General features: G+C 55.1%; 1 protein-coding gene across 10 annotated transcripts in view; it reads left to right on the forward strand.

Annotated features, from left to right (window-relative positions):
* Window positions 1-6,915: 6,915 nt before the first annotated feature.
* The window catches only part of DNMT3A (DNA methyltransferase 3 alpha), a 105,591-nt gene continuing 96,528 nt past the window's right edge, over window positions 6,916-15,978 (forward strand). For 3 of the 10 annotated variants that reach the window (XR_006269523.1, XM_043469182.1, XM_043469178.1), the window contains exon 1: window positions 7,544-7,694. The gene's annotated coding sequence lies outside the window, so the exon portion shown is untranslated. Of the gene's footprint in view, window positions 7,080-7,541; window positions 7,695-8,770; window positions 10,310-15,978 lie in introns of those variants that run through there. The other 7 variants (XR_006269524.1, XM_043469185.1, XM_043469184.1 and 4 more) reach the window with 6 other exon arrangements.

Below are 15,978 nucleotides of genomic sequence, written 5' to 3' on the forward strand. Positions count from 1 at the left end.
AAAGCAGGAAGAACTTAGGGAAGCTCTTTTAGGCAGAGGAACTGAGTCTGAGGTCGGGGCAGAAAGAGAGGGATTAGGGCAAGTCACCACAGGCAGGTCAAGTTCTCACCCTCACATTGCCTTCTTTCCTCTAAGCCCAAGATGCCCTCGTTGACCCAACCCCCACTCCCATCCTTCAACCCCCGCTCAGATCCCATTTGCTCAGGGACTCCTGCACTCCAGCCCCCTTCCCTTCTTGTCTGAGCTTCACAATTTAACTCCTGATTAACTGGTGAACGTTAGTCTGGATTGTGTTGTGTGTAAACTCCTCACAGGCAGAGACCATCTGTCTCACCAGGCTCTTCTGCACAATCAGTTCAGGCACTCAGTTGTGTCCAACTCTTTGTGACCCCCATGGACTGAAGCACACCAAGTTTCCTTGTCCATCACCAACTCTCAGCGCTTACTCAAACTCATGTCCATTGAGTCGGTGATGCCATCAACCGTCTCATCCTCTGTTGTCTCCTTCTCCCACCTTCCATCTTTCCCAGCATCAGGGTCTTTTCCAATGAGTCAGTTCTCTGATTCTGCACAATGCCAGGCACCAAATACACAGTATAGAAATATTAGTAAGTATTGGCTTGTAACACAAAGGGATAACCTCCTCAATTCATGAAAAGGTCATTTTGATAGAAAAGTGGCCAAAAGATAAAATGACAGTTCTCAGTTTATAAATGCAAACACCCCTTAACACATGAAATGAGTTCAACCTCCTCGTGGTCAGAGAAATGCAAAATGAAATGTACAGCAAGAGATCACTGCTCAACCAACTGGTGGGCGGAAGTCCAAGAGTCTGATGACATACTCAATTGGCAATATTCTCTTTCACATGTATTCCTGGTGAGAAGGGAAAAGGCTACAACTCCTGGGGGTAATTTTTTTTAAACTTTTTATTTTAAAACTATCTCACAGAAACTACAGAAAACTACAGAAAAGATGAAAATGTCGCAAGATAATTTATTTTTTTCTAAACTATTTGTGACAAAGTGTCAACATGGTGCCCAGTCGCCCCCCCCCAAAAAAAAACCTTACTATAGGATATATTTCTTTTTATCCTAAACTAGAAATATATTCTTATAAATAAGGACACTGTCTTCCATAACTGCAGTACAAACATCAAAATCAGGAAAGTAACACTGATCCATTACTATAGTCCATTACTATCCTCAGACCCAATTTACAATTCTCTAAGGAGGAGAAGGGGATGACAGAGGATGAGATGGTTGTATGGCATCACCGACTCAATGGACATGGGTTTGGGTGATGGACAGGGAGGCCTGGAATGCTGTGGTTCACGGGGTCACAAAGAGTCGGACACGACTGAGTGACTGAACTGAACTGAACTGAATTTTTCCAATAATGCCCTTTGTACCAAAAATATCCAATCCAGAATCACACATTTACTTGTCTTGTATCTTTAGTTTCTTTCCTTCCATCTGGAATACTTCCTCAATCTTTCCCTGACTTTCATGGCCTTGACACTCTTGAAAAATACAAGTCAGTTATTTTGTAGGATATCCCTTTGCAATGGTGTGGTTTGTGTCCTTTCAAAAGTCATATATCGGAACCTACCCTGCAAGGTGATGGTATTAGGAGGTGCAGCCTTTGGGAGAAGATTAAGTCATTAGGGCAGAGCTCTCATGACTGGGATTAGTGCTCTTATAAGAGAGACCCCAGAGAGCTAGCTTGTACCTACCACCATGTGGGGACACAGAGAAAAGATGGCTGCCTATGCAGAAGGAAGCATCACCAATCATCAAATCTACTGGCATCTTCATCTTGAACTTTCCAGCCCCTACTGTGAGATATAACTATTCATTGTTTATAAACCACCCAGTCTATAGTACTTTGTTACAGCAGCCCAGATGGACTGGGAGGAGGTTTGTCTGACGTCTCCTTGAGATTAGATTCAGGTGATGCATCTTTGGCTGGAGTATGTATGACAGAAATGATGCTGTGTCGTTCTCACTGCATCCTGTTAGGTGGTGTATCATTTCAATTTGGTCCACTACTGATGAAGTTAACTTTGATCACTTGATTAAAGGGCTTTTTCATTGTAAAGTTATTCTTTTCCTCTTTGTAATTAGTAAGTATCTTGCTGGGAAGTACTTTGAGGCTGTGTAAATATCCCATTCCCCACTAAACTTGCAATTTGTTCGTTTATTTATTTCTAGCACTGTGGACTCATGGATTCCTATTTTATGCAGTGGATTTATAATCTGTTGGTATCATTATTTTGGTGCTCAAACTTTCCCATATTTTCCCAGTAAAAGCCCTTTCTGTACCCCATCCTTCTTTGAATACTTCTTTAACTTTAAAGTATAACATGTTCTGGACTCATCTTGTTCTTTGCTTGACCCAGCTCTGGAAGCTGCCATTTCTCCAAAGAAAGTCCAGTTCCTTTTGGTAAAGAATGGTATTTAGAAACCAAGATCTGGGCATGAGGTATCCTCATCCCTGTTGAGGTTTCATTGCTTGTACATGCTCTCAGTGGACAGAAGAGGGGAATGTGTGTATGTATATACACAATATGTAAATACACACACATACATTTTACATCTATATTTATCTCTGGTTCTATCAGTATACACAAGTGAGGCTCAGAGTGGAGTGAGAGGCAGAGGCTAAGGTGTTTTCTGGAGGAAAAGGCTGAATCAGCATCTAGAAATAGGGGAGGGAAGTGGATGACAATTGCTGTGGGAAATCCAGTGAGGAGGTAAAAAGAACTGAATAAAAGGACTGTGTACTAGCGCACGTGAAACTGTACAGAACGAATCTGTGTCTTTATGATTTTCTTGGTGAATTAGGATAATGACCTCATTTATGGGTTACAAAGCACTTTTATTTCCCTCTTTGTTGTAATGCTCACAACCTCTGTGGTGGCCATGCACTGGAGTCCACTCATCAGCTTTGGGATTTTAGGGGGCGAGTTACTAGTCAGTCCATGGAGTTCCTAGGAAACGAGCTGACTGGCAGCCAGTTGAGGTTTTAAGGAAGTGATTCTGCAATCCTCAGACCTAAGGATTGCCTAGCCTCTGAAGGAATCCCCAGGAAGCCACGACCATGCCAATAGGGAGTTGACCTTCCGCAAAGGGGACTTCTTCCCTGTAGGCACTCAGGTTCAGCCATTGAAGACAATAAGCCTCCAGACGAGGACTAAGCTCCCTTAGGAGAAGTGAGTCCTGGCTGCCCCGCTGGCAGGGTGGGCCCCTGTGTGCTTTTTCCCTTCCCCTCTCTTCCAAAGTCAGTCTTCATTGAGAATAATCTATTTTATCTCCACCATCATAGGCTTGGTGTTTTGAGGGTGGTTAAATTTATAATGTAGCCACTGTTACAGATAATGAGAAGCCACGTGTAGACCATTGAGAGGAATGCAACTTACCTGGATCCTCTTTATCCACCTTTGGGAAGGAGAGTAAGTGGATTTTTAGTTGTAGGTGGTGAGGGTTCTTTATTTTAGTAGGAGCATTTAAAAGTATCTTTTTATTGAGGTGAAATTCATATAATATTAAATTAACCTTTGGAAAATGTACAGTTCAGGGACATTTAGTACATTCACAATATTGTGCAGCCACCACCTCTACCAAGCAGCAAGAGCATTTAAAAAAAAATATTTATTTGGCTGTGCTGTGTCTTAGTTGCGGTACGTGAGATCTTTAATCTTCACTGGGGCATGCGGAATCTTTAGTTGTGCCATTTGAACTCTTAGTTGCTACATGTGGGATCTAGTTCCCTGACCAGGGATTGAACACAAGCTCCCTGCATTGGGAGCACGGAGTCTTAGCCACTGCCCACCAGGGAAGTCCCAGCAAGAGCATTTTTGATGCTTGTATGGGGAAAAGACAGTGTACATGGATGCTGGGCGGCCATTGGGTGAAGTGCAGTGTGTCTGCCCAGCACCCTTGCTTTGGACAACAGCTCTGCCCCTTCTCCACAGGGTGCTGTTGGGTCTGTCAGTGTCCAAACCTCCTGAACCCACTTAAGGGGGTGGATATGTGATCCACGCCACCCCCAGGTGGTAGGACATGTTCAGAGTGGCCTTTGACCAAAGTCAGAACAACTGAAGTAACCCTCAGGACATCTCTGCTAGGGATGGCGCTGACAGCAAGGGTGCCACTGAAATACAAAACAGGACAATTGTGTCTCATATTTGAGGCTCAGGGGTTTGGAGGGTGTTATTTTTTTTTTATTAATTTATTTTTTATTGGGAGAGTGTTATTAAAGACATGGAGGAACTTCTCTGGTGGTCCAGTAGTTAAGACTCTGCACTTCCAGTGCAGGGGGCACGGGTTTGATCCCTGGTCAGGGAAGATTCTGTGTGTTGTGGCCAAAAATAAATACATAAATAAATAAATAAAATAAAAGACATGGAACCTCCTGCCCTGGAAGCATTAGGGGGTTTCCTGAAGGAAAGGAAATTATGTTCTTCCACTGGGATTCTCTAAGTTGGGAGAGTAGGGACATGAGACAGCTGCCTACCACCTTCAGTTTGTTTAAAGCACAGAAAAGTGCCCAAAGTGGGAAGAAGACAAGAGTGAAGGTGAAAGAATCAGCTCTGGAGCTGGCACTTGAGTCCCTGGATTTACCTGTTCCCTGGTCTTCCTGGCTGTCTAAACTCTTAACTGCTTAATCCTTTTGTCAGGCAGGATTCTGTCACTTGTTACTGCAGGTGATTGATAACTGTCCCTCACCCCAGATGATCTAGGGTTGACTGGGATACTGGCTGGGCCACAGTGGAGCACACACAACTGATGGGGCCGTAGGAGCCTGAAGGCTAAATCAATCTGAGCTGGACCCCGTGTGATGTATGGTGAGGAGGGCCCAGTACGGTTAGCCATCATTGATGTGTCTCTCCTTGGCACGGCCTGGAGGGCCTTCCTCATGCCAAAGACATCAGGACCAGGAGCCAGGACCAACCCTGCAGCCACACATTTGCTTCTTACTGCACATAAGCAAACCCCGTAACATTGTCACCTTGGGCCTTTTGACATCAGCTTCACAGACATCCAGGGTCACACTTATCATGGGCTCCCAATGAGTTCATCACAGATAACTCTACTGAATAGAAAGCTGCTTTTTTTTCTTTTTTGGCTGAGCCACGTGGCTTGCAGGGTCTTAGTACCCCGATCAGAGACTGAACCCAGGCTGTGGCAGTGAAAGTGCTGAGTCCTAACCATGGAACAAGCCAAGGAATTCCTTACTGAAGAGAGACACAACTGCCCACTTGACCCTGAGAGTGTCAGTTTATTAAGAATAACTGTAAGGTTTTAAGGGAACCATCACGATTTCAGAGTCAGACGGACCATGCTTTGGATCCTGGCTCTGCCGCTTCCCAGCTCTGTGGCTTTGACTGAGTCTCAGTTTCTTCATCTGCAGAATGGGGATGACACACACTATACCACACAGTGTTGCCACGGACTAGGGGAAAAGTGCCAACCTGGTGCCTGGCACACAGGAGACACTCAGAAAACCCTCACTGCTAGTTGGAGTATTATTATATAAGCCCTAGTGTTTCCCTGGTAGCTCAGATGGTAAAGAATTCGCCTGCAGCGCAGGAGCCCCAGGTTCGTTCCCTGGGTCAGGAAGATCCCCTGGAGAAGGGAATGATTACGTACTCCAGTTTTCTTGCCTGGAGAATTCCATGGACAGAGGAGCCTGGTGAGCTACAGTCCATGGGGTTGCAAAGAGTTGGACACTAGTGAACAACTAACACTTTCACACTTTAAGGAACTAGAAGGTATGGCAACTATCTTTCTAAACATGGTCTTCCCCTTAGCCAACCTTTAGCATGTCTATGGATGTCCACCTTGATGCTGAAAGCAAAGTGGCAAGGAGTCTGCAATGCACATATTCATTCAGCCAAAGCCTGTGCCAAGTATGGGGCTACAGAGGTGACAGAGGTGGACTCTGTCTTCAGAGACCACTTAAGATGGAACTGGCCAGGTAGAGACCACGGATAGCAGGACCTCTCACCAGTGCCATGGGGTGACCCCTTGAATGAGGATGACACTGAAAACTGTGTAGGGAGTGGTCTCTGACCTTGAGGCTTGGGGAGTTGGCAGACTGAGGGACCTGGAAGCATTAGAAGACTTCTGGAAGGGAATCTCTTGGATGAAAGGTCAGTTCTATGTCCCAAAGAGTTAGGTAACTGTTGCTGTGACCCTTGAAGGGCTGAAGTTAGTGGGGGTGGAGGGAAAAGAAGGACTGGTTTCAGCAGAGAAGGTGATGGATGCCTGGGGAAGGCGGCACACTATATCCTGGGCCAGGGAGCTCAGAGCGCTGTAATAAAGACGAAGTGCTGGGTGGAATGGGAGTACACTGTGGGAGATGACTGGTGGGGATACAGGCAGAGGAGGGGAGGGGAGTGAGGGGGCCAAGCCTAGCGGTGGCGGTTGGCAGAGTGAGAGCGGTGGTGCTGATGTAAGTAGACAGTGATGCCCCAAGTCAGAAACCTGGAGCCCTGGGAACTCTATGGGAAATGAGACCAACCCTCGCAGCAATGGGGTGAGTAAGCACGAGGGTGGAGTGTAGGTGTGTGCACGGAATCTTAGAGCTGGAAGGGATCTTCAATGTCATTTAGTTCCACCTCCCAGCCAAGGAATCTTTCAGTCTTCCACTGACCAACTGAGGACACTCAACTCTACTTGGACACCTCAAGGTACGGGGAGCTCACTCCCTTCAAGGGAGGCTCATCCAATAGAGGTGCTCCAGCCTCCAAGACGGCCTGGATAGGCCCGGCGCCCCGACCTTGGCCCTGTTGAATGGACTGGCCTCCACTCGGCGGCGGCACCTGGCGGGGGTGGCGGGTGGCGTGGGGGTTGCGACGCGGATGGGCCGGCGCTGCTGTCCCCAGCCCCAGTGCTGAGGCAGGCAGAGTGCAGTGGGCTCTGGTGGAGGTCGGGAGAACTGCAGGGCGAAAGCCGCCGGGGGCTCCGCGGGCTGCCGGGGGGGAGGCACTTGACACCGGCCGCGGGAGAGGAGGGGCCGCTGTCCCTGCGGCCAGTGCTGGATGCGGGGACCCAGCGCAGAGGCAGCGCCAGGTAGCGGGGCGCCCCGCGCAGGGTCGGGCCGGGGGGGTGGTGAGGGCTGCCGCAGGCCCCCGGCGGAGTGGCCGGGAGAAGCGGCCGAGGCGGGGAGCCCGGGCCCTGCGCAGGGTCGCGGCGCTGCCGGGTCCGGCTCTCCGACCTGCAGCGTGCGGGGACCCCCAGCGGGGACGTAGGGGCCGGGAAGTCGGGCCGAGGGCGCTAGGACCGGCCGCGCGCCCAGGCCGCTCCCGCCGCGGCGCCCCGGGGCCCCCAAGTCGGCGCTGCCTCGCGGGCCGGCTCCGCAGCGCCGGGGCCGGGGCCAGCGCGGCCGCGGGGGGCGAGCAGCGGGCGGAGGCCTGGGCCCGCGGGCGGCCGGAGGGAGGGAAGGAGGAAGGCGGAGAGAAGGGGTGGGAGGGGGGGGACCCGGCGGAGGAGGCGGAGAGAGGGAGCGCGACAGCGAGCGGAGGGAGGGAGCGAGCGAGCGAGGCAGGCAGGCGGGCCGGGAGGGAGGGAGGGAGGGCGCGCGGGCGGCGGCGGCGGCGGCGGCGGCGAGAGCAGAGGACGAGCCGGGACGCGGCGCCGCGGCACTAGGGCGCGCAGCCGGGCCGGCCCGACCCCACCGGCCACACGGTAATGAGCGCCGCTGCTGGCGGCCCGGGAGGCCGGCCCGGAGGCGGGCGGGGAGGAGGGTAGCCGGGCGGGGGGCACGGTGGCGGGCAGTGCCCGGCTCGGGGCACGCTCCCGGACCCCCGCAACTCGGCGCCGGGCGCTCGCGGGGCCAGGGCTGCGGGCGGCGACGGCGGGCCGGGCTGGCCAGGGCGGCGCGGGGGATTGGAGGGTTTGTTTATGTCCCCGCGGGCTCGCCAGGCGCCCCCTCCCGTCCCGCCCGCTCCCGGCGCGGAGCCCCCTCCGCGCCCCCGCCCGGCTCCGGGCTCAAGTTCAAGTCTATACAATGCCGCCGGGGGCCCCCCTCCGCCGCCGGCCTCAGCCTCGGTGCCCGGCTAGGCGCTGCCGCAGGGGCCCCGGCCTGGCCGCCCCCGCCTTCCGGGCCCTGCCTGCCCCCGCCCCGGGGCCCAGCCTGGGGCCTGAGGCCGGGGCGCTGGAGGGCGCGGACCCCGACCCGGAATAATCGGCTCCCGCCGCGGCCCGCAGGGAGCGGGGGAGGGGGGCGGGGGCCGGGCCCCGCGCAGGCTCCGCGGCGGCGGCAGAAAATGGCAGCCTGGCACGACCCGGCCCCCCGCCCCTCCCCCCCGGCTCCAGGCCCTCCTCGGCCCGGCGGGGCGGGGGGACCCGGGAGGCCCCCGGGGGGCGGGCCGAGGGGTGATCGGGGGGCCGGGCCGGGGAGCGCTGCGCAGCGATCTTCCTCCGGCCACCTGTGGCTGGGGGTGCGGGGTGCCAGCGGATCTGGGAGGGGCGGCGGGGGTGGGGAGAGTGCCAGTTGGGGGGCACACCTCTCCGCGGAGAGTCGAGCGGCGCGCGCGCGGGGGGGGGGGGGGGGGGGGGGGCGGACGTCGTGCCTGGCTCCTCCCTGCCCCCGCCGCTGGCCGTGGGAGCCGGGGCGGCGGCGGCGGCGGCGGCGGCGGTGGCGGTGGCGGTGGCGGCGCCGCAGTGTGGGGGCGGGGCGGGGGCGGGCGAAGATCCCGGACCCGGGCCGCGGGGACCGGAAAACGCAGGGGGTGGGAGCCTCGGGGCCGGGGCCCGGGGCGTTGCGGGCGGGGGCGCCCAGGGTCACCTCCTGCAGCAGCACCCACCCGCCTGCACACACTCACACGCACGCGGACACACTCACGCACACGCACCCCCGCTGGGCCGGTGCAGACGTGTCCTTGAAAGCTTCGCATCTGCACGGTGAAGGACGAGGCCTCGCCGAGGCTGCGGCTCGGGGTCTTCGGCCCCCACGTCCCAGTGCCCCGGGAGACCCCAAGCTTCGGAGCCGCAGGCGGCTTCGGGCCGTGTCCCGCCCTCACCCCAGCTCCCCTCCCCCAGGCCGCCCTGCCCTCCCTCCCCCTCGGCTCCGAAGGGGCTGGCCGGAGTCCAGGGCCCGCCCCCGGCCTCCCCCAGCCCCCCGTCGCTGGGGCCCGCGGCCCTCGGGCTGCCAAACTGCATTTCGCTTTCCTGGAGCCTCCCTTCTTGGGGCACCCACTCCCTTCCCTCTCCCCCCGCCCCCCCAGCCCCTGTTATTTCCCCCTTTTCTCTTCATCCCTTCCGTCCTTCTTTCTCTCTCTACTGCAAAGCCAGTTGAGTAGGTGTTGGCGCCTTGGGTGGGGAGTGAGGGGCTTGCTGGTTCTCAGGGGCTCTCTCCCCCACCCCCCCCCAACCCCCCGGCTCGCGAAGGGGAGCCCCCTGTGGCTGCACCTTGACCCAAGATGGCGTCTTGCACCCAGCTGGGCAGCTCTGGCCTGCGTCAGGCGGGGAGGAAGGGCCCGGGGCCCCGAAGCCACACAACTCGACCCACTCCCAAACCAGCAGGGACAGGAGGCTGCGGGAGAGGAGCCGGCCGCCCTGTGACCCAGCTTGCCCCTCGCTGCCGTGCCCAGAGACTGCCATCAGCATCCCTGGGGGACAGTTCCGTCTTCATGTTTCAGTCGGGGCTGCCAGCGGCTGAACCAGGCCTCCTGGGCTGGCGGGCTGAGAAGGGATCCTGGGATCAGGTGCTGCTCCGCTGTGCCTGCTCCCTCCCGGCAGATGTGACAGCTGCAGCCGAGGGAGCTTTTCTCCTTGGGCGATGCCTGGAGTGCTAAGACTGGCCTGTGGGATTTGGGGAGCCCAGCTGTCAGGCGGACCCTCCTTGGGCCATCCCCGGGGCTGGCCGGGGCTGGTCTCCTGCTTGTTTTCCTGAGCTGCCTGGGTTAGGAGGCTTGGGTTGTTAGGAGTTCTTGCTAGGTTTCTGGGACAAGGTGGTCCCCCTCTGCCTCCAGGTCCCACTGAGGCCCTGGTTGGGCTGTTTGACAGGCAACTCTGTGAAAAGTGTGAGTCTTGTGTGCGTGTGTGTGCATGTGTGCACATGTGCCGCACGCAGGCAGGGGCCCAGGCAAACCTGTGCAGCGGGTCTGGCACCTGCCTGCCTCCCTTCCCTGGGCCCCACTCCTCTGGGCCCTGGCTTCCTCTCCAGCTTCTTGTCCAGGTCCTTGGGCCTGTCTTCAGCTCCTCATCAAATGCACAGTTCCTGGCCCTGATGGACCGAGGCTCTCCTTGTCCTCCTTCCCAGGCTACGGACCCGCAATAGGAAACCAGCCTTCGAAAAGGTGAATTCCTTCTCAAATTCAAGGAGTGTCAGTTTCACTGTGCAAGGGCTCCTCCCCTCCTCCCCCTACTCCCCAAGCACTGGAGAAGCAGAGGAGAGGATAACCACGGCCATGTGTCAGGGTGTCTGTGGACAAGATTCTTCTGTAGGGTGGGGGTTGGACTGCAGCTTGAAGGGTCATTCCAGCTTTTAAATTCTATGGCTCTGATTCCAGTGGTGGAGTTTCAGACCCAGGAAGGGGGGTGGGATGGTCTTATTTCCACCACACAGGGATAATCAGGAAGGACTTCTCAGGAGAGGAGGTCTGAGTGAGAGCGGGGCCTCCTGAGGGGTGGGCCTTTGAAGGGAGCTGGTGGTGTGAAGGGTGGGGGCCCTTCAGGAAACAGGTCGGTCACATCTGACTCCACAAAGGGTGTAAAAGTTTAGCCTCTGGTTAAGCCCTCACATGTGTGTGTCCTTTTGTAGGTTTACGTGGGCATTTGTGTGTGTGTGTGCACAATTTCTGAGATTTCCTCCCTGAGTCAAGTTTGCAGTGAGCATCTGAGTTTGTTGTGGATCTTCTTCAGGCTGAAACTCCAAACCTTCTCATCCTTTCTTGGTTTCTCTGGGGACCAGCCCCCATCCCAGAACCCACCCAGAGTCACCTCATTAGAACAAGAGATGCTCCTAGTTTCATGCCAGTGGTCCTCTGAAAAAGCCTGCAAAGAAGACAGGACAAGCTATAAAATCCTGGCCTGGGATGACCTGGCTGGGAAGAAGCAGGGCCAGAGCTACCCTCTGGGGAGCTTAGACTGCCTCCTGCTCCAGCTCTCCTGGTCTGCTACACTCCATGTAAGTCTCGCCTCTTGGTTCATAGTCTCCACGGGACAGGACTCTTGCCCTGGCCACCTCTGGGTCCCCTTGGTCATTTTGTGGAGCTTCCAAGGTGTCTCCTGGATAGTGGGGAAACTTGCTGCACATCTGTGTTTGCGTCCCCGTCCTCTCCCTAGCTGCACGGCTGGTGGCTGGGCTCTGTTCTTCTTGCTTCTGCTCCGCCTTCCCCAAATAGTCACTGCCTACTTAGGCTCCTTAGGCTCAAGCCCCCCTGAAAAACCCAGATTCTTTTTCAGCGTGAGCCAGGACTCCATCAAGGCTCCTGTTTTTTTGGGAGCCAGATAGAAAGGGGACTCTGAGAGCAGTGTTGCCAGCTCTCTAATGGGTGAGTTAAAAATAGACCACCCTCTCCCCATCCTCTGCCTGAAATGTTACCATTAGAATCCAAGCCCTAGAATTTAGGGTTGAAAGACAACTTGAAGCTCTGAGAGCACTTGGAGCTGGGTTGGGGGCTGTTTGGGTGGGGAGCCAGGCCCGGTTTCTTCCAGGGTTGGCAGCACTACCCAGAGCCCGAGGCCAGAAGGGCCAACTGCCTGCTCATCACATGCTCCCCTCACTTAGCACTTCCTGCCACCTTCTGCTCTCTTGATCCTGGGGTCCCTGTCTTGGTGCCCAGGTCCCCTTGCCCAGTCCCATGCCCCACTGATAGTTAAGTGTCTCTGGCCTTCTGCTTGGAAACAGGCAACAGTCAGGACCAAGGAATGGCCTGTAGGAATTGTTTCCACTTCCCTTTTGGTGTTTAGTGGAGAGTAGCGTGCTTGGAGGCTGGGCATCTCTGTGGGCCTATGTGCTTTGTTGCTGCTGAGCAGGGCTTTAGTAGTAAACCAAAGGTGCCAGATTCCTTTCGACTCAAATCTTAAAGGCTCATTTTCAGGCATTTCTCTCTTTGACTCTTTTTCCTAAAAAAAAAAAAAAAAAAAAAACACAACAAACAACCTACCAGATCTGAGATTCATGCAGTGTCAGAGATTTGCATGTGTGTCCCTTGGCTAAGTGTGTGGGCAAGACAGGGTGTGGTGCACGTGTATCTCTGTGCATATTTCTGTGTACGCGGTGTGCAGCTGCGTGGGGACAGAGACTTGCTTCGACATGAGCCTGTCTGAGGCAGCCCAAGTGAGGGCCCTGGAGTTGGAGGGAACTGCATTCAGCTTCCAACAAGCGCAATTTCTTCGACCCTCCATTTCCTCACCTGTGACATGGAAATGAGACCAGGCTCTATGCACAGGTTGTTGGAAGGATTAAACGAGATAATGCCCATCGCCCTTGGCCGAGTGCAGGCGCTCAGCATGACTATCATCATCAGGGTAGTTCGCGTGGCTTGGTGCTGCAGGACTCTGGGAAGTCTTGTCCACCTTCCCGTCTCTGTGTGCAAAATCTTGGACAGATGAGGAAAGTGCTGGTTCTGATTGAAACGTCTTCAGAGGTGGGAGGCTCCTCAGCACCATTTAGCAATCCTTCCAGAGTTTAGCAGATCACAGTCAACAGGTTGTCTTTGTATCCACCTACAGTCCCTCACGCTAGTTTCAGCTCTTTATTCGGATTCTGTCTCAAGTGCAGCCTGTTTACTTCCATGTCCCAGAGACTTGCTGAGCATTTCCTGTGGGCCAGACCCTGTGCTGGGCTTTGAGAGGGTACATGGGGAGTTTAGGGTGTGCCCAGCTAATGAATGGCCACAGACCAAGGTCAAGGGAGAGGAAGACAAAACACTCAAAGGACAGTGAGGTGACAACCAACTGGAGAGATCAGGGAAGGCTTCTTGGAGGAGGTGGCACCTGTGATGAGCCTCTGAGCACAGAGATGGGGCTTCCTGACCAAGGAGAGGAAGCCAGGCTGCATGGGATAAGGTGGCTGGAGTGTGGCGGAGACTCTGGGGCAGTGAGTGGGGCCTCCGTGTGCTGGAGGCCAGCCTGAGGCCCCATGCTGATTTGAGGGGAGTGGGCCCCTGTGCCCTGTAGCGCCGGCGTGGCCCGTGGAGACTCACTTCGAACTTCCCTGCTTGTGGTGGCTCTTCAGGGTGGTGGAGAAGAGCGAGGAATGAAAGGGAGGGAGGGGAAGGGGCCAGCTGAGCTCGTTTGGTGTAGGATCTTGATGATTCCTTTATGTTCTGTAGACTGAAGCTTAAGAGCTCAGACTCAGGGAAACAGAGCAGGGTTTAAATTACAGCAACCTCTGGGTGTCGCGGCAATTAAGGGGAACACCAGCGGGGCTGTGTCTCTGTCAGTGATGGCAACATGATGTGAATGGGCGGCAGGAGGGTCCCTGAGCTGGCCTCCTAGGGGTCTCTGGATCTGGTTTTGGCACCCCCTGCCCCAGGCTGAGGCATTGCAGCACCCACATCATTCTTGTAAGGGGCCAAGAGCACAGGGAAGGGGAAGGGGGGACAGCAGACCCTGACTCTGCCCTGCTCTCTTCCCTCCCTCCTCCACATGCAGCGGAACTGAGCCCCCCACCTGGAGGAGGGATGCCCCTAGGTGTGACTGGCAGTGCCTGGCAGCCCCAGCAAGGACAGCCAGTGGACAGGGCCCGCCAGGCCACATCTCCCTTGCTGATCACATCGCAGGCCTGCTTGTCTGAAGAACAGAGGCTGGGGGAGGAGGTGTGGGCGCCCGGGGCTTTCCTAGCCGAATCCCAGCAGGGAATGTAAATTTTTTTTTTCAACTGCAGCTCTGCATTGCCCATTTCCATCCTGCTCTGGTCCCCCCCACCCCACCCCACCCCAGCAGGGAATGCAAATTTGTTTTTCAACTGCAGCTCTGCATTGCCCATTTCCATCCTGCTCTGGTTCTCCCCGCCCCCCCAACCTCCAGGATTTCCCAGCCTTATTTACATCTATAAGCAGGTTCCTATTTTCTCTTTCCTGAGGTCATGGCCCTGCTCACTGTCATCCCTATTGATCTTCCCTCTGTGTTTCTGTTTCAAATGTCAAGGTCATCTTTAATTCTGAGCCAGTTGTTGGATGCCCCGTCTGGGTGCACAGAGGGGATGAGGACCATCTCATAGCTCGTAATGGGACGGCTGGAACTTGGGTGTCCTGGCCGCTAATCAGGTGCTCTTCCTGCTGTGCTAGGTAGATGGATCCTGGGGTCAGTGCAGAAGGTGTTCTAGAGCTAGTAGATCAGCTCCATCCTGGGGTGCCTGGTGCTTCTTACTTCGAAAGGTTAAAAGATGCTCAGAAGGACGTTACGGGATGGTGGGGTCAGATCTGTAGTTGACTGAGCTGTGCGTTGGATGTGGGCTCTGTCATGGTGAATGCCCAGGAACACCTGAGCTGGGGGGCTGGGAGCTTGCCTTCCCTCAGAGTTTCCCCAGAGGACCCAGGGAGGGGCAGGCGAGGCGAGGGTGCTTGGACCCATGCCAGGCAACTGAGATCCGCCAGCATAGCAGAACCTGTTGGCAGAGGGCTTCTTGAAAGCATGGTCCTGTGTGATTTATTTTGTAGACTCTGAAAGGGTACTAAGTTAATGGATAAAAGGGGATCTAGTCAGATTCTCCCAAAGCCTTTGAAATGGGATACTCAATGTGTCTATTCTGACATGTTGGATGTCCATGATATGGTGTGGGGTCACCCCCACAAACAGCGTGCAGAGTCTGATCTCATTTTTGTAAAGTTCCTTTAAAACGTATACCAGTATGCACACTTAGAGGCTAGCGCTTGCTTAGAAAAAAGTTGTTCTAGAAGGATCACCCAGCAAGCGTGTCAGCATTTTGGTTATACACTTTATACACTTTTGTAACCTTTGCAACAACGTAAAGGCACGTGCATTCCTTTCTTAATGACCACAGCAAAAATAAAACCACACTTTTGGAGCTTCTGGATAAGAACTTGAAAAAAATTTGAGTCACCCTTAGGCTGGAAGGGTGGGCCCTTTTATAATGAATGTGAAACTGGCTTGGAGAGGGACAGCACAGGGTGGAGCTACTCAGGTACTTGTATTTTCTGGAAAGGTTGCAGGGAGATTTATTGCAGACCCTGAGGTCTCCAAGCGAAGGCTGGACTGGTTGGGGTTGGGTGAGAGCAGAAAACAGGCAGCTGGCAGCACCCCAGTTCACGTCGGGGCTGCAGACCAAGTTCACTTTAGAGGATAGGGATGGGAACCTCTCAGATCTGACCAGGATGACAAACTCATCATTGAGGATCTTCAGTCTGGTTGCTCCTGTGACCCAAATGGTCCCGGTGTGGACCTCAGGTGACCCAGCCCTGGCGTAGCCTGGGGAGCCACATGCAGGGAGGACAAGATGGTGCTTCAGGAGGCCCCACCAGGGGCAGAGGGGAGGCCTGGGAAGCTCGGCTGGCATGTGGGCTCAAGCTGTGCCTGACTCTGATCTGAAGGCCCAGGAGCAGGTGGCAGTGACCCAGGTGACAGGGGGGAGAGGTGAGGAGGGGCGAATACAAATTCCTCTGCTGGTTGCTTGGCAACAGCACCCACCTCCCCCTTCCACAATCAAGTCGCCCAGCCCCGGGCCATGGGTGCCAACTTGGAGCTTGCTTTTCCCCCTGAGGCTGCCCTTGTTAAAGACTGGAGAAAGGGTATGTGGACTTCTCCAGCCCCGCCCCACCCCGCCTCTGGAGTGAGGCTGGAAGATAAATAAAAGGACCATTAGCATCAGCATGGAAGCAAACAGGTCCCTCTGTGGACTGCCCCTTGTCCCAGGCTGCCAGGGGACAGATGTGCAGGGCACAGAAGTGACCAGAGGGCAGGCAGACCTTGATTTGCATCTCAGCCCTGCTACTCCTGCGGTAACTGAGAGACCTAAAGGTCTCTGAGCTGGGTGTTTAATCTGTGAATCAGGACTGAG

This window comes from Cervus canadensis, chromosome 5, assembly GCF_019320065.1.
Source record: "Cervus canadensis isolate Bull #8, Minnesota chromosome 5, ASM1932006v1, whole genome shotgun sequence".
Taxonomy (NCBI): Eukaryota; Metazoa; Chordata; class Mammalia; order Artiodactyla; family Cervidae; genus Cervus; species Cervus canadensis.